Genomic DNA, 20,753 nt, shown 5'->3' on the forward strand with positions numbered 1-20,753 from the left:
AGACAAGAATTTTGTTTGTAAGTCGATCTCTATAACTGTTCTTGGCATCATTCTGTAGGATGAACTAGATACATGGAATTTGGCACTGGCTCCCCAGGGCAGTGGTTTGGCACTGAGCTGACAAAGGCCAAAGAGCATTTGCACAATGCTCTCAGACACAGGGCTTGACCCATAGGAGGTCCGGTGTGGAACCAGGAGGTGGAATACATGATCCTCGAGGTCCCTTCCAAATACAGATATTCCATCATCCTCTAATACTTATATTCCCAAGTCCTGTACACAGTGCTCAGGTGCTTAACTGTGAGGTTCCATGAAACAGTGAGGTATCTATGTACCTTTACCACTCAGTTATTCAATTTGCCACATGGATCTTTCATCCAGTCACATTAAAAAAACACTCAAAGTATTTCCTTCAGTCTTCCATTCTGATAGAGCTTTCTGGAGCAAATAAAGAGTTGCAACTCAGAATGTCCACACCTCCCTTCCTGCACCCTGCATACTTTTTCCACTGTACTGTGATTACGTACCATTCTATTGTCACCCTCATTCTGTCATTATCTAGGCAGTTTACTGCCATTAAATTTTCCAGCAACAGATACCCACAAGTACAATTCCAGTCTGAAGTGTGTTCCACCAGATGACAACTGGGAATTTCTTTCTCTCACAATTAGAATCATTGCACCTCTGACTAAACACATAGCGAATCACCAGTGAAAACTAACTACCTGTTGATTAACATTCAGAGAGATTGTGCAGGTGTCCTTTTAGGAACTGGCCTACAGTATGCTAAGAGGGATGGATGTGGGGACATTAGGATAACGTGCCCTCTGCCTTTTAAGGCAGCCCCAGCAGACCAGGTCAGCAGGCTGAAGAACTGAGTGGGTCACAGAATCACAGAATCACAGAATTGCCAGGGTTGGAAGGGACCTCAAGGATCATGAATCTCCAACCCCCCTGCCACACGCAGGGCCACCAACCATCCCACCTAATGCTAGACCAGACTGCCCAGGGCCCCATCCAATCTGGCCTTGAACACCTCCAGGGATGGGGCATCCACAACCTCCCTGGGCATCCTGTTCCAGTAACTCACCACTCTCTCCGTAAAGAATTTCCCCTGATGTCCAACCTAAATCTCCCTTCCCTCAGCTTAAAACCATTTCCCGTTGTCCTGCTGTCACCCTTTCAAAGAGTTGATTCCCCTCCTGTTTGTAGGTTCCTTTTAGGTACTGAAAGGCTGCAATGAGGTCATCCCGGAGCCTTCTTTTCTCCAGGCTGAACAAGCCCAGCTGCCTCAGCCTGTCATCACAGGGGAGGTGCTCCTGTCCCCTGATCATCTTCGTGGCCCTCCTCTGGACCCTCTCCAGCAGCTCCCTGTCTTTCTTGTACTGGGGGCTCCAGACCTGGATGCAGTATTCCAGATGGGGCCTCACAAGAGCAGAGTAGAAGGGAACAATCACCTCTCTGTCCCTGCTGGGTCACCAGGGCTCAGAGACTTCACTCGGCCACCTGAAAGTTGAGGGACTTCAGCCCAAGCTGCCCTTTTCCATGCAGGCAAGGAGGCCAAGAGAAGGTGGATCGGCACGGTTCTGGTGCAGACAGGGGCTGCAGTGTGAGCAGGCCTACACAGACAAGGCTGTGCCCACACAGAGTGACAGCAGCTTTCGCTGTGAGCAGATTCCCAGGGGGCCTGAGCCATGGCAGTTCTTGATGGCAGCATGTTCCAATCAGCCCTGGAAGTCTTCTCTGGACGTCTGTCGCATTCTGGAATCCACACTGAGGACGCAGTCGCTGTGTCAGAGCAGCTGGCAGAGTCACGGGGAACCGTGACGTAGTTGGCCCAGGGAGCAACAACAAGGCCTGCACTGCTCAGCCAGCCCAGGCCAAAGGGGAGCACGAGAGAGAGCAGAGGAGAGAGGGGGGGAAAGAGGGCCAGGAAGGAAAGGCCTGTGCCTGAATGGACGTGTAGCAGCAGCTGCTGACAGCAAACTCGGTGATGGCAGGGGCACAGCAGAGCAGTGCAATGCTGGCAGCTTCCTGTGTCTTTCACACAGGCACTGCAGACATGGCCAGCACTGGGAGATCAGCAGAACTGCTGCACACCTCTGCCAGCCCAGGCCAGAGGAGTGCAGAACAGTGAGCTGCTGCTGAGGGGAGAGAGGATGGCCTGAGAGCTGACCTGAGAGGCAGGGCTGGCTGTGTGACAGCAGCCTCTGTGTCCTCCTCCTGTGTCTGTGAGGGCCAGAGGGCCAGAAGAGAACATGCCCAGACAACGAAGCCCTGCTGTCCTCTGCTGCTCAGCTGGAGAGATGTTCCGCCTTCCTGAAGGACGCTGATCCAAAGGGAAGGAATCAAAGGAAGTCCAGGCTGGCTGTCCTTGTGGGCATCAGCTGCTGGCAGCTGCCTCTGTGCTGCCATGGGCAGGGCACAGCACACACAGTGTTTGCAGTTCCCTGTGTGACACTGGCCCTGGTGACCTGACAGCCATAGGGAGACAACAGAAAGAGCTGCCTCCCTCTGCCAGATGAGGCAAAGGTGAGAATCCCAGAATCACAGCATGGCCCGGGTTGGAAAGGAGCTCAAGGTTCATGAATCTCCAACCCTTGGCTCTCCAAGGGTGCACAGGGGGCTTTGTTCTCCCTGTGGTGCAGCTTCAGTGCCAACTCACAGCTGAGCTGGTTGGCACACTGTGACAGCCTGCCGCTCTGAAGCTCTTGGGGCAGTGCTCAGTTCTTTTTGAAGTACTCTGGAAAATGCTGCTTCTCCTTCAAGTCAATGTCTGTTTCCAGACAGACGTCTTTTTCTCCTTTGTACACATAAACAGTATCTTGGTAACTCCCTGGCACAGTGCTCAGAAGTGATACTTCTGGAAGCACGTCAGAGAAAAGTGGCCTTGTCCCAGTGGACTTTCAGAGCAGATGAGAACAAGTCTTGGTTGACGGCTTTCTTCTGCTTCTGGAACTGCACAGGCAGGTTGTGTGTTGTCACACTTTATGCCAGAGTGCCAAACTGAAGCAGTTTCTGCAACCTCTTTTTTTCATACTTGTCACTCTTTGCTGAGACCTTAACTTAGTCATTTTTAATGCGCTCTCATCTAAACTACTGTGTCCTCCAGTGTCAGTGTTGTATGAATCAGGACTGTGGGATTTCATCAGTGAAAGGATTCTGCTCTAATGACTGTCATTCTAAAGCTGATATTGTTTCTACCGCATCAGGCTTGCATGAAGCATCTTTGATCAACAGAGAAATCAGAAAAATTGCTTTTCCTATTGCAGTTTCCTTTTAACTAGTGATGAAAGCTGTCAGTTTATTTTTGGCACCAGAAATCCTGGGATGCAACCAGGTTAGATAAGAAGTGACACTGAGTCAACAGTAAAGGAACACAGATGAGACAGCATCACACAGCTCTGGAAAAGATGTTCCAGCTCTGTGTCTACCTACACCTTCAGGAGATGAAAAGTACTGGCTTACTGAGGTGTCCTGGGTTGCAGGTTCTGTTAATCTCCATTTTTGGAAGAGCTGCTTGCAATAACTACCTTGTAAGGTGAATGAGCTTGATAGAAGTAGGGTGTGAAAGAGATGGATTTGCTGTTTCCCTGAAGGTGCAGGAGTATTGCTGTGCCTACAGTCAGTAAACAAGGCAGAAATCACCGTGTTCCTCAGAATGAAAAGGAATAAAAATCTTTTTGTGAGGGACAGCACGCCTGAATGAAGCACAAATCTAAACATTTAAAATAAGGGCTAGTGTCAAAGGGACTTGCAGTATTTCTCGAGAAGAAATCTTTGATGCTTCTTTATGAAAGTCATCATAACAAAAGTGTACTGATGTCTTTGCTGAGGATTTCCTTGGTTCCAGCCTGAAGGTGTGCGCAGGCATGAGCAGGCAGTGCTGAGCTGCAGGTGAGTGCCTGTGTCCCACAGCAGGAAACCCGTGGATGTCTTCAGGGGTTTGAAATGGGCAGAGCTGTGAAACCTGCAGGCTTTCACTGAAATTGTCCTCTGCTTTATTTTGTAATCTTAGTTTCACCAATGCTTTCCAATATGATTTTCGTATGAATGCAGATACATGGGATAGGATTTAAAGTTTTTATGGTGCTGCTGTATAAATTTCTGTAGTCATCATAAGCCAATAAAAAAAATAAATGGCAATCAGGCAATCTATTAACAACCTGTGGCACGTGTCAAAACAATGAAATTCCTTGCAGGAAGACAATATTGCTATACAATAATGTGGCAATCCAAAACTGTTAATTATACTTGATGAGCTGGAGATAATCCTGAAATGCGGGACTTTGATCTTAGCCAAGAATAATAAAAGTTATTATCGTTCTTAAATGGGCAGCTGCTATCAAAAGCCTGTGTCTTATTTCCCTTTTGGTAACACTGGCTAAATCAGAGAAAGTGATAAAAGAATTTCATGACTGCAGCTTAGGGATTCTTTCCCACATGACCAGAAGTAATCTGTCCAAAAATGTCTGTAAATACTTTTTCTATATTCTTTGGCCAGATGCACTGATATTTGAGATGAATGGCAAAAACATTTTGCGTACATAGATAAGCAATGCAAATTTGCAGGATTGTTTTAGAGAAAAAAGCTCTGGTTATCTGATCGTTTCCATGCAGAAATAAGATTTACAGAAAAATTCTCATTATTATTATTCATGCATGAATAAGTTCAAAAAAGAGATGTGGGGGATGTTGCTTCAATTCCAAGTGATTGTAGGAAGGACTGTCAGGACGGAAAGGCTAGTGTCTGCCATGGGCAAAGAAACACTTCTGGTTTTCATGTTCCCTTTGTCTATGAGTGCAAGAGGCCATGAGGAGAGTGTGCCCTAAACTTGGACCCTTTTTGACCATTGCAGCAGAGATGGAGAAGTGTTCAACCTTCTAGAAGGACTTCAGGACAAAGATATGTAATGAAAATAAGTCCAGGCTGGCTGTCCTTGTGGGCATCAGCTGCTGGCATCTGCATAGTTGTTGCTATGGGAATGGCAGAACAGCTGGAATGTTGCACTTCCTTGTGTGACACAAGCACTGGTGAATTCAAAGCCAGAGGGGTATAACAGAAAGAGCATCACCTCCCTGCCAGATTAGGGAAAGGTGAGTGGGATGTTGTTTCAATTAGTGCTGATGTCAGGAAGGACTGTAAGGATGGAAAGGCTGGTGTTTGCCATGGGCAGGGAAACACATCTGCTTTTCATTTTGTCTTAATCTTTCAGTGCTAGATCAATAGAAAAGAGTGTGCCCTCACCTTGGAACTCTCCTGCCCTCTTCTGCTGAGATGGAGAAATGTTCCAGCTTCTAGAAGGACATCAGGACAAAGATATGTAATGAAAATAAGTCCAGGCTGGCTGTCCTTGTGGGCATCAGCTGCTGGCATCTGCATTGCTGCTGGCATGAGCATGGCACAGCAGGTAAAAGATTGCTTTTCCTTGTGTGACACAGGAGCTCTTGACTTGAAAGCTAGAGGGATGCAATAGAAAGAGCTGCAACCACTGCCAGACATGGCAAAGGTGAGTGGGATGTTGTTTCAATTAGTGCTGATGTCAGGAAGGACTGTAAGGATGGAAAGTCTGGTGTTTGCCATGGGCAGGGAAACACATCTGGTTTTCATTTTCTCTTTCTCTTTGAGTGCCAGATAAACAGGGGAGAGTGTGCCCTAAACTTGGACCCCTCCTGCCCTCTTCTGCTGAGATGGAGAAATGTCCCAGCTTCTAGAAGGACATCAGGACAAAGATATGTAATGAAAATAAGTCCAGGCTGGCTGTCCTTGTGGGCATCAGCTGCTGGCATCTGCACTGCTGCTGGCATGAGCATGGCACAGCTGGTAAAAGATTGCTTTTCCTTGTGTGACACTGGAGCTCTGTAGTTCAAAGCAAGAGGGATGCAATAGAAAGAGCTGCAACCTCTGGCAGACATGGCAAAGGTGAGTTGGATGTTGTTTCCATTAGTGCTGATGTCAGGAAGGACTGTAAGGATGGAAAGTCTGGTGTTTGCCATGGGCAGGGAAACACATCTGGTTTTCATCTTCCCTTTGGGTGCCAGATAAAGAGGAGAGTGTGCCTGCAACTTGGTCCCCTCCTGCCCTCTTCTGCTGAGATGGTGAAATGTTCCAGCTTCTAGAAGGACATCAGGACAAAGATATGTAATGAAAATAAGTCCAGGCTGGCTGTCCTTGTGGGCATCAGCTGCTGGCATCTGCATTGCTGCTGCCATGAGCATGGCACATCAGGTAAAAGATTGCTTTTCCTTGTGTGACACAGGAGCTCTTGACTTGAAAGCTAGAGGGATGCAATAGAAAGAGCTGCAACCTCTGGCAGACATGGCAAAGGTGAGTGGGATGTTGTTTCAATTAGTGCTGATGTCAGGAAGGACTGTAAGGATGGAAAGGCTGGTGTTTGGCATGGGCAGGGAAACACATCTGGTTTTCATTTTCTCTTTCTCTTTGAGTGCCAGATAAACAGGGGAGAGTGTGCCCTCACCTTGGTACTCACCTGCCCTCTTCTGCTCAGAGGGAGAAATGTCCCAGCTTCTAGAAGGACTTCAGGACAAAGATATGTAATGAAAATAAGTCCAGGTTGGCTGTCCTTGTGGGCATCAGCTGCTCGCATCTGCATACTTGTTGCTATGGGAATGGCAGAACAGCTGGAATGTTGCATTTCCTTGTGTGACACAAGCACTGGTGAATTCAAAGCAAGAGGGGTATATTAGAAAGAGCATCACCTCCCTGCCAGATTAGGAAAAGGTGAGTGGGATGTTGTTTCAATTAGTGCTGATGGCAGGAAGGACTGTAAGGATGGAAAGGCTGGTGTTTGCCATGGGCAGGGAAACACATCTGGTTTTCATTTTCTCTTTCTCTTTGAGTGCCAGATAAGCAGGGGAGAGTGTGCCCTCACGTTGGAAGAATCCTGCCCTCTTCTGCTGAGATGGAGAAATGTTCCAGCTTGTAGAAGGACATCAGGACTAAGATATGTAATGAAAATAAGTCCAGGATGGCTGTCCTTGTGGGCATCAGCTGCTGGCATCTGGACTTCTGTGCCATGAGCATGGCACATCAGGTAAAAGATTGCTTTTCCGTGTGTGACACAGGAGCTCTTGACTTGACAGCTAGAGGGATGCAATAGAAAGAGCTGCAACCTCTGCCAGACATGGCTAACTTGAGTGGGATGTTGTTTCAATTAGTGCTGATGTCAGGAAGGACTGTAAGGATGGAAAGTCTGGTGTTTGCCATGGGCAGGGAAACACATCTGTTTTTCATTTTCTCTTTCTCTTTGAGTGCCAGATAAACAGGGGAGAGTGTGCCCTCACCTTGGACCCATCCTGCCATCTTCTCCTGAAACTTCCAGCTTGTAGAAGGACATCAGGACAAAGATATGTAATGAAAGTAAGTCCAGGCTGGCTGTCCTTGTGGGCATCAGCTGCTGACATCTGCATTGCTGCTGCCAAGAGCATGGCAAAGCAGGTAAAAGGTTGCTTTTCCTTGTGTGACACAGGAGCTCTTGACTTGAAAGCTAGAGGGAAGCAATAGAAAGAGCTGCAACCTCTGCCAGACATGGCAAAGGTGAGTGGGATGTTGTTTCCATTACTGCTGATGTCAGGAAGACTGTAAGGATGGAAAGGCTGGTGTTTGCCATGGGCTGGGAAACACATCTGGTTTTCATTTTCTCTTTCTCTTTGAGTGCCAGATAAACAGGGGAGAGTGTGCCCTCACGTTGGAACCATCCTGCCCTCTTCTGCTGAGATGGAGAAATGTTCCAGCTTGTAGAAGGACATCAGGACTAAGATATGTAATGAAAATAAGTCCAGGATGGCTGTCCTTGTGGGCATCAGCTGCTGGCATCTGGACTTCTGTGCCATGAGCATGGCACATCAGGTAAAAGATTGCTTTTCCTTGTGTGACACAGGAGCTCTGTAGTTGAAAGCAAGAGGGATGCAATAGAAAGAGCTGCAACCTCTGCCAGACATGGCAAAGGTGAGTGGGATGTTGTTTCAATTAGTGCAGATGTCAGGAAGACTGTAAGGATGGAAAGGCTGGTGTTTGCCATGGGCTGGGAGACACATCTTGTTTTAATTTTCTCTTTCTCTTTGAGTGCCAGATAAAGAGCAGAGTGTGCCCTAACCTTGGAACACTCCTGCCTTCTTCTGCTGAGATGGAGAAATGTCCAAGCTTCTAGAAGGACATCAGGACAAAGATATGTAATGAAAATAAGTCCAGGCTGGCTGTCCTTGTGGGCATCAGCTGCTGGCATCTGCATTGCTGCTGCCATGAGCATGGCACAGCAGGTAAAAGATTGCTTTTCCTTGTGTGACACAGGAGCTCTTGACTTGAAAGCTAGAGGGATGCAATAGCAAGAGTTGCAACCTCTGCCAGACATGGCAAAGGTGAGTGGGATGTGGTTTCAATTAGTGCTGATGTCAGGAAGGACTGTAAGGATGGAAAGTCTGGTGTTTGCCATGGGCAGGGAAACACATCTGGTTTTCATTTTCTCTTTCTCTTTGAGTGCCAGATAAACAGGGGAGAGTGTGCCCTCACCTTGGACCCATCCTGCCCTCTTCTGCTCAGATGGAGAAATGTCCCAGCTTCTAGAAGGACTTCAGGACAAAGATATGTAATGAAAATAAGTCCAGGTTGGCTGTCCTTGTGGGCATCAGCTGCTCGCATCTGCATAGTTGTTGCTATGGGAATGGCAGAACAGCTGGAATGTTGCATTTCCTTGTGTGACACAAGCACTGGTGAATTCAAAGCAAGAGGGGTATATTAGAAAGAGCATCACCTCCCTGCCAGATTAGGAAAAGGTGAGTGGGATGTTGTTTCAATTAGTGCTGAAGTCAGGAAGACTGTAAGGATGGAAAGGCTGGTGTTTGCCATGGGCTGGGAAACACATCTGGTTTTCATTTTCTCTTTCTCTTTGAGTGCCAGATAAACAGGGGAGAGTGTGCCCTCACGTTGGAACCATCCTGCCCACTTCTGCTGAGATGGAGAAATGTTCCAGCTTCTAGAAGGACATCAGGACAAAGATATGTAATGGAAATAAGTCCAGGCTGGCTGCCCTTGTGGGCATCAGCTGCTGGCATCTGCATTGCTGCTGCCATGAGCATGGCACATCAGGTAAAAGATTGCTTTTCCTTGTGTGACACAGGAGCTCTTGACTTGAAAGCTAGAGGGATGCAATAGAAAGAGCTGCAACCTCTGGCAGACATGGCAAAGGTGAGTGGGATGTTGTTTCAATTAGTGCTGATGTCAGGAAGGACTGTAAGGATGGAAAGTCTGGTGTTTGCCATGGGCAGGGAAACACATCTGGTTTTCATTTTCTCTTTCTCTTTGAGTGCCAGATAAACAGGGGAGAGTGTGGCCTCACCTTGGACCCATCCTGCCCTCTTCTGCTGAGATGGAGAAATGTTCCAGCTTATAGAAGGACATCAGGACAAAGATATGTAATGAAAATAAGTCCAGGCTGGCTGTCCTTGTGGGCATCAGCTGCTGGCATCTGCATTGCTGCTGACATGAGCATGGCACAGCAGGTAAATATTGCTTTTCCTTGTGTGACACAGGAGCTCTTGACTTGAAAGCTAGAGGGATGCAATAGAAAGAGCTGCAACCTCTGCCAGACATGGCAAAGGTGAGTGGGTTGTTGTTTCAGTTGCTGATGATGTCTGGAAGGACTGTAAGGATGGAAAGGCTGGTGATTGCCATGGGCAGGGAAACACATCTTGTTTTCATTTTCTCTTTCTCTTTGAGAGCCAGATAAACAGGGGAGAGTGTGCCCTAACCTTGGAACACTCCTGCCCTCTTCTGCTGAGATGGAGAAATGTTCCAGCTTCTAGAAGGACATCAGGACAAAGATATGTAATGGAAATAAGTCCAGGCTGGCTGCCCTTGTGGGCATCAGCTGCTGGCATCTTCATTGCTGCTGCCATGAGCATGGCACATCAGGTAAAAGATTGCTTTTCCTTGTGTGACACAGGAGCTCTTGACTTGAAAGCTAGAGGGATGCAATAGAAAGAGCTGCAACCTCTGCCAGACATGGCAAAGGTGAGTGGGATGTTGTTTCAATTAGTGCTGATGTCAGGAAGGACTGTAAGGATGGAAAGTCTGGTGTTTGCCATGGGCAGGGAAACACATCTGGTTTTCATTTTCTCTTTCTCTTTGAGTGCCATATAAACAGGGGAGAGTGTGCCCTCACGTTGGAAGAATCCTGCCCTCTTCTGCTGAGATGGAGAAATGTTCCAGCTTGTAGAAGGACATCAGGACAAAGATATGTAATGGAAATAAGTCCAGGCTGGCTGTCCTTGTGGGCATCAGCTGCAGGCATCTGCATTGCTGCTGCCAAGAGCATGGCACAGCAGGTAAAAGATTGCTTTTCCTTGTGTGACACAGGAGCTCTTGACTTGACAGCTAGAGGGATGAAATAGCAAGAGCTGCAACCTCTGCCTGACATGGCTAACTTGAGTGGGATGTTGTTTCCATTTCTGCTGATGTCAGGAAGGACTGTAAGGATGGAAAGTCTGGTGTTTGCCATGGGCTGGGAAACACATCTTGTTTTAATTTTCTCTTTCTCTTTGAGAGCCAGATAAAGAGCAGAGTGTGCCCTCACCTTGGAACTCTCCTGCCCCCTGCTGCTCAGAGGGAGAATGGCCAAGCTTGTGGAAGGACATCAGGACAAAGATATGTAATGAAAATAAGTCCAGGCTGGCTGTCCCTTTGGGCATCAGCTGCAGGCATCTCCATTGCTGCTGCCATGAGCATGGCAAAGCAGGTAAAAGGTTGCTTTTCTTGTGTGACACAGGAGCTCTTGACTTGAAAGCTAGAGGGATGCAAAAGAAAGAGCTGCAACCTCTGCCAGACATGGCAAAGGTGAGTGGGATGTTGTTTCAATTAGTGCTGATGTCAGGAAGGACTGTAAGGATGGAAAGGCTGGTGTTTGCCATGGGCTGGGAAACACATCTGGTTTTCATTTTCTCTTTCTCTTTGAGTGCCAGATAAACAGGGGAGAGTGTGCCCTCACGTTGGAACCATCCTGCCCACTTCTGCTGAGATGGAGAAATGTTCCAGCTTCTAGAAGGACATCAGGACAAAGATATGTAATGGAAATAAGTCCAGGCTGGCTGCCCTTGTGGGCATCAGCTGCTGGCATCTTCATTGCTGCTGCCATGAGCATGGCACATCAGGTAAAAGATTGCTTTTCCTTGTGTGACACAGGAGCTCTTGACTTGAAAGCTAGAGGGATGCAATAGAAAGAGCTGCAACCTCTGCCTGACATGGAAGAGGTGAGGGGGATGTTGTTTCAATTAGTGCAGATGTCAGGAAGGACTGTAAGGATGGAAAGTCTGGTGTTTGCCATGGGCAGGGAAGCACATCTGGTTTTCATTTCCTCTTTCTCTTTGAGTGCCAGATAAACAGGGGAGAGTGTGCCCTCACGTTGGAACCATCCTGCCCACTTCTGCTGAGATGGAGAAATGTTCCAGCTTCTAGAAGGACATCAGGACAAAGATATGTAATGGAAATAAGTCCAGGCTGGCTGTCCTTGTGGGCATCAGCTGCAGGCATCTGCATTGCTGCTGCCAAGAGCATGGCACAGCAGGTAAAAGATTGCTTTTCCTTGTGTGACACAGGAGCTCTTGACTTGACAGCTAGAGGGATGCAATAGAAAGAGCTGCAACCTCTGCCTGACATGGCTAACTTGAGTGGGATGTTGTTTCCATTTCTGCTAATGTCAGGAAGGACTGTAAGGATGGAAATTCTGGTGTTTGCCATGGGCAGGGAAACACATCTTGTTTTAATTTTCTCTTTCTCTTTGAGTGCCAGATAAACAGGGGAGAGTGTGCCCTCACCTTGGAACTCTCCTGCCCTCTGCTGCTCAGAGGAAGAAATGTCCAAGCTTGTAGAAGGACATCAGGACAAAGATATGTAATGAAAATAAGTCCAGGCTGGCTGTCCTTGTGGGCATCAGCTGCTGGCATCTGCATTGCTGCTGCCATGAGCATGGCAAAGCAGGTAAAAGGTTGCTTTTCCTTGTGTGACACAGGAGCTCTTGACTTGAAAGCTAGAGGGGTGCAATAGAAAGAGCTGCAACCTCTGCCAGACATGGCAAAGGTGAGTGGGATGTTGTTTCAGTTGCTGCTGATGTCAGGAAGGACTGTAAGGATGGAAAGTCTGGTGTTTGCCATGGGCAGGGAAACACATCTGGTTTTCATTTTCTCTTTCTCTTTGAGTGCCAGATAAACAGGGGAGAGTGTGCCCTCACCTTGGACCCATCCTGCCGTCTTCTCCTGAGACTTCCAGCTTGTAGAAGGACATCAGGACAAAGATATGTAATGAAAGTAAGTCCAGGCTGGCTGTCCTTGTGGGCATCAGCTGCTGGCATCTGCATTGCTGCTGCCAAGAGCATGGCAAAGCAGGTAAAAGGTTGCTTTTCCTTGTGTGACACAGGAGCTCTTGACTTGAAAGCTAGAGGGAAGCAATAGAAAGAGCTGCAACCTCTGCCAGAAATGGCAAAGGTGAGTGGGATGTTGTTTCCATTACTGCTGATGTCAGGAAGACTGTAAGGATGGAAAGGCTGGTGTTTGCCATGGGCTGGGAAACACATCTGGTTTTCATTTTCTCTTTCTCTTTGAGTGCCAGATAAACAGGGGAGAGTGTGCCCTCACGTTGGAACCATCCTGCCCTCTTCTGCTGAGATGGAGAAATGTTCCAGCTTGTAGAAGGACATCAGGACTAAGATATGTAATGAAAATAAGTCCAGGCTGGCTGTCCTTGTGGGCATCAGCTGCTGGCATCTGGAGTTCTGTTCCATGAGCATGGCAAAGCAGGTAAAAATTGCGTTTCCTTGTGTGACACAGGAGCTCTTGACTTGAAAGCTAGAGGGATGCAATAGAAAGAGCTGCAACCTCTGCCAGACATGGCAAAGGTGAGTGGGATGTTGTTTCAATTAGTGCAGATGTCAGGAAGACTGTAAGGATGGAAAGGCTGGTGTTTGCCATGGGCTGGGAGACACATCTTGTTTTCAGTTTCTCTTTCTCTTTGAGTGCCAGATAAAGAGCAGAGAGTGCCCTAACCTTGGAACACTCCTGCCTTCTTCTGCTGAGATGGAGAAATGTCCAAGCTTCTAGAAGGACATCAGGACAAAGATATGTAATGAAAATAAGTCCAGGCTGGCTGTCCTTGTGGGCATCAGCTGCTGGCATCTGCATTGCTGCTGCCATGAGCATGGCACAGCAGGTAAAAGATTGCTTTTCCTTGTGTGACACAGGAGCTCTTGACTTGAAAGCTAGAGGGATGCAATAGAAAGAGCTGCAACCTCTGCCAGACATGGCAAAGGTGAGTGGGATGTTGTTTCAATTAGTGCTGATGTCAGGAAGACTGTAAGGATGGAAAGGCTGGTGTTTGCCATGGGCAGGGAAACACATCTGGTTTTCATTTTCTCTTTCTCTTTGAGAGCCAGATAAAGAGCAGAGTGTGCCCTCACCTTGGAACTCTCCTGCCCCCTGCTGCTCAGAGGGAGAATGGCCAAGCTTGTAGAAGGACATCAGGACAAAGATATGTAATGAAAATAAGTCCAGGCTGGCTGTCCCTTTGGGCATCAGCTGCAGGCATCTCCATTGCTGCTGCCATGAGCATGGCAAAGCAGGTAAAAGATTGCTTTTCCTTGTGTGACACAGGAGCTCTTGACATGAAAGCAAGAGGGATGCAATAGAAAGAGCTGCAACCTCTGCCAGACATGGCAAAGGTGAGTGGGATGTTGTTTCAGTTGCTGATGATGTCTGGAAGGACTGTAAGGATGGAAAGTCTGGTGATTGCCATGGGCAGGGAAACACATCTTGTTTTCATTTTCTCTTTCTCTCTGAGTGCCAGATAAAGAGCAGAGTGTGCCCTAACCTTGGAACACTCCTGCCCTTTTCTGCTGAGATGGAGAAATGTTCCAGCTTCTAGAAGGACATCAGGACAAAGATATGTAATGAAAATAAGTCCAGGCTGGCTGTCCTTGTGGGCATCAGCTGCTGGCATCTGCATTGCTGCTGCCAAGAGCATGGCACAGCAGGTAAAAGATTGCTTTTCCTTGTGTGACACAGGAGCTCTTGACTTGAAAGCTAGAGGGATGCAATAGAAAGAGCTGCAACCTCTGGCAGACATGGCCAAGGTGAGTGGGATGTTGTTTCAGTTGCTGATGATGTCTGGAAGGACTGTAAGGATGGAAAGGCTGGTGATTTCCATGGGCTGGGAAACACATCTTGTTTTCATTTTCTCTTTCTCTTTGAGTGCCAGATAAAGAGCAGAGTGTGCCCTAACCTTGGAACCCTCCTGCCCTCTTCTGCTGAGATGGAGAAATGTCCCAGCTTCTGGAAGGACATCAGGACAGAGATATGTAATGAAAATAAGTCCAGGCTGGCTGTCCTTGTGGGCATCAGCTGCTGGCATCTGCATTACTGCTGCCAAGAGCATGGCAAAGCAGGTAACAGATTGCTTTTCCTTGTGTGACACAGGAGCTCTTGACTTGAAAGCTAGAGGGGTGCAATAGCAAGAGCTGCAACCTCTGCCAGACATGGCAAAGGTGAGTGGGATGTTGTTTCAATTAGTGCTGATGTCAGGAAGACTGTAAGGATGGAAAGGCTGGTGTTTGCCATGGGCTGGGAAAAACATCTATTTTCATGTTCTCTTAATCTTTCAGTGCTAGGTAAATAGAGGAGAGTGTGCCCTCACCTTGGAACTCTCCTGCCCTCTGCTGCTCAGATGGAGAAATGTCCAAGCTTCTAGAAGGACATCAGGACAAAGATATGTAATGAAAATAAGTCCAGGCTGGCTGTCCTTGTGGGCATCAGCTGCTGGCAACTGCATTGCTGCTGCCATGAGCATGGCAAAGCAGGTAAAAGATTGCTTTTCCTTGTGTGACACAGGAGCTCTTGAGTTGAAAGCTAGAGGGATGCAATAGCAAGAGCTGCAACCTCTGCCAGACATGGCAAAGGTGAGTGGGATGTTGTTTCAATTAGTGCTGATGTCAGGAAGACTGTAAGGATGGAAAGGTTGGTGTTTGCCATGGGCAGGGAAACACATCTGGTTTTCATTTTCTCTTTCTCTTTGAGTGCCAGATAAACAGGGGAGAGTGTGCCCTCACCTTGGACCCATCCTGCCCTCTTCTGCTGAGATGGAGAAATGTTCCAGCTTGTAGAAGGACATCAGGACAAAGATATGTTATAAAAATAAGTCCAGGCTGGCTGTCCTTGTGGGCATCAGCTGCTGGCATCTGCATTGCTGCTGCCATGAGCATGGCAAAGCAGGTAACAGATTGCTTTTCCTTGTGTGACACAGGAGCTCTTGACTTGAAAGCTAGAGGGGTGCAATAGCAAGAGCTGCAACCTCTGCCAGACATGGCAAAGGTGAGTGGGATGTTGTTTCAATTAGTGCTGATGTCAGGAAGGACTGTAAGGATGGAAAGGCTGGTGTTTGCCATGGGCAGGGAAACACATCTGGTTTTCATTTTCTCTTTCTCTTTGAGTGCCAGATAAACAGGGGAGAGTGTGCCCTCACCTTATAACTCCCCTGCCCTCTTCTGCTGAGATGGTGAAATGTCCCAGCTTCTAGAAGGACATCAGGACAAAGATATGTAATGAAAATAAGTCCAGGCTGGCAGTCCTTGTGGGCATCAGCTGCTGGCATCTGCATTGCTGCTGCCATGAGCATGGCAAAGCAGGTAACAGATTGCTTTTCCTTGTGTGACACAGGAGCTCTTGACTTGAAAGCTAGAGGGATGCAATAGAAAGAGCTGCAACCTCTGCCAGACATGGCAAAGGTGAGTGGGATGTTGTTTCAATTAGTGCTGATGTCAGGAAGACTGTAAGGATGGAAAGGTTGGTGTTTGCCATGGGCAGGGAAACACATCTGGTTTTCATTTTCTCTTTCTCTTTGAGTGCCAGATAAACAGGGGAGAGTGTGCCCTCACCTTGCAACTCTCCTTCTTTCTGCTGCTGAGATGGTGAAATGTCCCAGCTTCTAGAAGGACATCAGGACAAAGATATGTAATGAAAATAAGTCCAGGCTGGCTGTCCTTGTGGGCATCAGCTGCTGGCATCTGCATTGCTGCTGCCATGAGCACGGTAAAGCAGGCAATAGATTGCTTTTCCTTGTGTGACACAGGAGCTCTTGAGTAGAAAGCTAGGGGGATGCAATAGACAGAGCTGCAACCTCTGCCAGACATGGCAAAGGTGAGTGGGATGTTGTTTCAATTAGTGCTGATGTCAGGAAGGACTGTAAGGATGGAAAGGCTGGTGTTTGCCATGGGCAGGGAAACACATCTGGTTTTCATTTTCTCTTTCTCTTTGAGTGGCAGATAAACAGGGGAGAGTGTGCCCTCACCTTGGAACTCCCCTGCCCTCTGCTGCTGAGAGGGAGAAATGTCCAAGCTTCTGGAAGGACATCAGGACAAAGATATGTAATGAAAATAAGTCCAGGCTGGCAGTCCTTGTGGGCATCAGCTGCTGGCATCTGCATTGCTGCTGCCATGAGCATGGCAAAGCAGGTAACAGATTGCTTTTCCTTGTGTGACACAGGAGCTCTTGACTTGAAAGCTAGAGGGGTGCAATAGCAAGAGCTGCAACCTCTGCCAGACATGGCAAAGGTGAGTAGGATGTTGTTTCAATTAGTGCTGATGTCAGGAAGGACTGTAAGGATGGAAAGGCTGGTGTTTGCCATGGGCAGGGAAACACATCTGGTTTTCATTTTCTCTTTCTCTTTGAGTGCCAGATAAACAGGGGAGAGTGTGCCCTCACCTTATAACTCCCCTGCCCTCTTCTGCTGAGATGGTGAAATGTCCCAGCTTCTAGAAGGACATCAGGACAAAGATATGTAATGAAAATAAGTCCAGGCTGGCAGTCCTTGTGGGCATCAGCTGCTGGCATCTGCATTGCTGCTGCCATGAGCATGGCAAAGCAGGTAACAGATTGCTTTTCCTTGTGTGACACAGGAGCTCTTGACTTGAAAGCTAGAGGGGTGCAATAGCAAGAGCTGCAACCTCTGCCAGACATGGCAAAGGTGAGTGGGATGTTGTTTCTATTAGTGCTGATGTCAGGAGGACTGTAAGGATGGAAAGGCTGGTGTTTGCCATGGGCAGGGAAACACATCTTGTTTTCATTTTCTCTTTCTCTTTGAGTGCCAGATAAACAGGGGAGAGTGTGCCCTCACCTTGGAACTCCCCTGCCCTCTGCTGCTCAGATGGAGAAATGTCCAAGCTTCTAGAAGGACATCAGGACAAAGATATGTAATGAAAATAAGTCCAGGCTGGCTGTCCTTGTGGGCATCAGCTGCTGGCATCTGCATTGCTGCTGCCATGAGCATGGCAAAGCAGGTAAAAGATTGCTTTTCCTTGTGTGACACAGGAGCTCTTGAGTTGAAAGCTAGAGGGATGCAATAGCAAGAGCTGCAACCTCTGCCAGACATGGCAAAGGTGAGTGGGATGTTGTTTCAATTAGTGCTGATGTCAGGAAGACTGTAAGGATGGAAAGGTTGGTGTTTGCCATGGGCAGGGAAACACATCTGGTTTTCATTTTCTCTTTCTCTTTGAGTGCCAGATAAACAGGGGAGAGTGTGCCCTCACCTTGGACCCATCCTGCCCTCTTCTGCTGAGATGGAGAAATGTTCCAGCTTGTAGAAGGACATCAGGACAAAGATATGTTATAAAAATAAGTCCAGGCTGGCAGTCCTTGTGGGCATCAGCTGCTGGCATCTGCATTGCTGCTGCCATGAGCATGGCAAAGCAGGTAAAAGGTTGCTTTTCCTTGTGTGACACAGGAGCTCTTGACTTGAAAGCTAGAGGGGTGCAATAGCAAGAGCTGCAACCTCTGCCAGACATGGCAAAGGTGAGTGGGATGTTGTTTCAATTAGTGCTGATGTCAGGAAGGACTGTAAGGATGGAAAGGCTGGTGTTTGCCATGGGCAGGGAAACACATCTGGTTTTCATTTTCTCTTTCTCTTTGAGTGCCAGATAAACAGGGGAGAGTGTGCCCTCACCTTGCAACTCTCCTTCTTTCTGCTGCTGAGATGGTGAAATGTCCCAGCTTCTAGAAGGACATCAGGACAAAGATATGTAATGAAAATAAGTCCAGGCTGGCCGTCCTTGTGGGCATCAGCTGCTGGCATCTGCATTGCTGCTGCCATGAGCATGGCAAAGCAGGTAACAGATTGCTTTTCCTTGTGTGACACAGGAGCTCTTGACTTGAAAGCTAGAGGGGTGCAATAGCAAGAGCTGCAACCTCTGCCAGACATGGCAAAGGTGAGTGGGATGTTGTTTCAATTAGTGCTGATGTCAGGAAGGACTGTAAGGATGAAAAGGCTGGTGTTTGCCATGGGCAGGGAAACACATCTTGTTTTCATTTTCTCTTTCTCTTTGAGTGCCAGATAAACAGGGGAGAGTGTGCCCTCACCTTGGAACTCCCCTGCCCTCTTCTGCTGAGATGGTGAAATGTCCCAGCTTCTAGAAGGACATCAGGACAAAGATATGTTATAAAAATAAGTCCTGGCTGGCTGTCCTTGTGGGCATCAGCTGCTGGCATCTGCATTGCTGCTGCCAAGAGCATGGCAAAGCAGGTAAAAGGTTGCTTTTCCTTGTGTGACACAGGAGCTCTTGAGTTGAAAGCTAGAGGGATGCAATAGCAAGAGCTGCAACCTCTGCCAGACATGGCAAAGGTGAGTGGGATGATGTTTCAATTAGTGCTGATGTCAGGAAGGACTGTAAGGATGGAAAGGCTGGTGTTTGCCATGGGCAGGGAAACACATCTGGTTTTCATTTTCTCTTTCTCTTTGAGTGCCAGATAAACAGGGGAGAGTGTGCCCTCACCTTGCAACTCTCCTTCTTTCTGCTGCTGATAGGGAGAAATGTCCCAGCTTCTGGAAGGACATCAGGACAAAGATATGTTATAAAAATAAGTCCAGGCTGGCCGTCCTTGTGGGCATCAGCTGCTGGCATCTGCATTGCTGCTGACATGAGAATGGCACAGCAGGTAACAGATTGCTTTTCCTTGTGTGACACAGGAGCTCTTGACTTGAAAGCTAGAGGGGTGCAATAGAAAGAGCTGCAACCTCTGCCTGACATGGCAAAGGTGAGTGGGATGTTGTTTCAATTAGTGCTGATGTCAGGAAGGACTGTAAGGATGGAAAGGCTGGTGTTTGCCATGGGCAGGGAAACACATCTTGTTTTCATTTTCTCTTTCTCTTTGAGTGCCAGATAAACAGGGGAGAGTGTGCCCTCACCTTGCAACTCTCCTGCTTTCTGCTGCTGAGAGGGAGAAATGTCCCAGCTTCTAGAAGGACATCAGGACAAAGATATGTTATAAAAATAAGTCCTGGCTGGCTGTCCTTGTGGGCATCAGCTGCTGGCATCTGCATTGCTGCTGACATGAGCATGGCACAGCAGGTAATAGATTGATTTTCCTTGTGTGACACAGGAGCTCTTGAGTTGAAAGCTAGAGGGATGCAATAGCAAGAGCTGCAACCTCTGCCAGACATGGCAAAGGTGAGTGGGATGTTGTTTCAATTAGTGCTGATGTCAGGAAGGACTGTAAGGATGGAAAGGCTGGTGTTTGCCATGGGCAGGGAAACACATCTGGTTTTCATTTTCTCTTTCTCTTTGAGTGCCAGATAAACAGGGGAGAGTGTGCCCTCACCTTGTAACTCCCCTGCCCTCTGCTGCTGAGAGGGAGAAATGTCCCAGCTTCTAGAAGGACATCAGGACAAAGATATGTAATGGAAATTAGTCCAGGCTGGCAGTCCTTGTGGGCATCAGCTGCTGGCATCTGCATTGCTGCTGCCATGAGAATGGCACAGCAGGTAACAGATTGCTTTTCCTTGTGTGACACAGGAGCTCTTGACTTGAAAGCAAGAGGGATGCAATAGAAAGAGCTGCAACCTCTGCCAGACATGGCAAAGGTGAATGGGATGTTTTTTCAATTGCTGCTGATGTCAGGAAGGACTGTAAGGATGGAAAGTCTGGTGTTTGCCATGGGCAGGGAAACACATCTGGTTTTCCTTTTTACTTTCTCTTTGAGTGCCAGATAAACAGGGGAGAGTGTGCCCTCACCTTGCAACTCTCCTGCCCTCTTCTGCTGAGATGGAGAAATGTTCCAGCTTCTAGAAGGACATCAGGACAAAGATATGTAATGAAAATAAGTCCAGGCTGGCTGTCCTTGTGGGCATCAGCTGCTGGCATCTGCATTGCTGCTGACATGAGCATGGCAAAGCAGTTAAAAGATTGCTTTTCCTTGTATGACAGAGGTTCTGTTGACTTCAAAGCATGAAGGGTGCAATAGAAAGAGCTGCAACCTCTGCCAGACATGCCAAAGGTGTGTGGGATGTGGTTTCCATTGCTGTTGATGGCAGGAAGGACTGTAAGGATGGAAAGGCTGGTGTTTGTCATGGGCAGGGAAACACATCTGGTTTTCATTTTTTCTTAAGCTTTCAGTGCTCGATAAATAGAGGATAGTGTGCCCTCACCTTGAACTCTCCTGCCCTCTGCTGCTCAGAGGGAGATATGTCCCAGGTTTTAGAAGGACTTCAGGACGAAGCTATTTAATGAAAATCAGTGCTGTCTTGCTGTCCCTGTGGGCATCAGCTGCTGGCATCTGCATTGCTGTTGCCATGAGCATGGCACAGCAGGTAAAAGATTGCTTTTCCTTGTGTGAAACAGGCTCTGTTGACTTGAAAGCAAGACGGATGCAATAGAAAGAGCTGCAACCTCTGCCAGACATGGCAAAGGTGTGTGGGATATTCTTTG

Source organism: Phasianus colchicus, chromosome Z (assembly GCF_987193195.1).
Source record: "Phasianus colchicus chromosome Z, bPhaCol1.hap1.1, whole genome shotgun sequence".
In the NCBI taxonomy this organism is placed as follows: Eukaryota; Metazoa; Chordata; class Aves; order Galliformes; family Phasianidae; genus Phasianus; species Phasianus colchicus.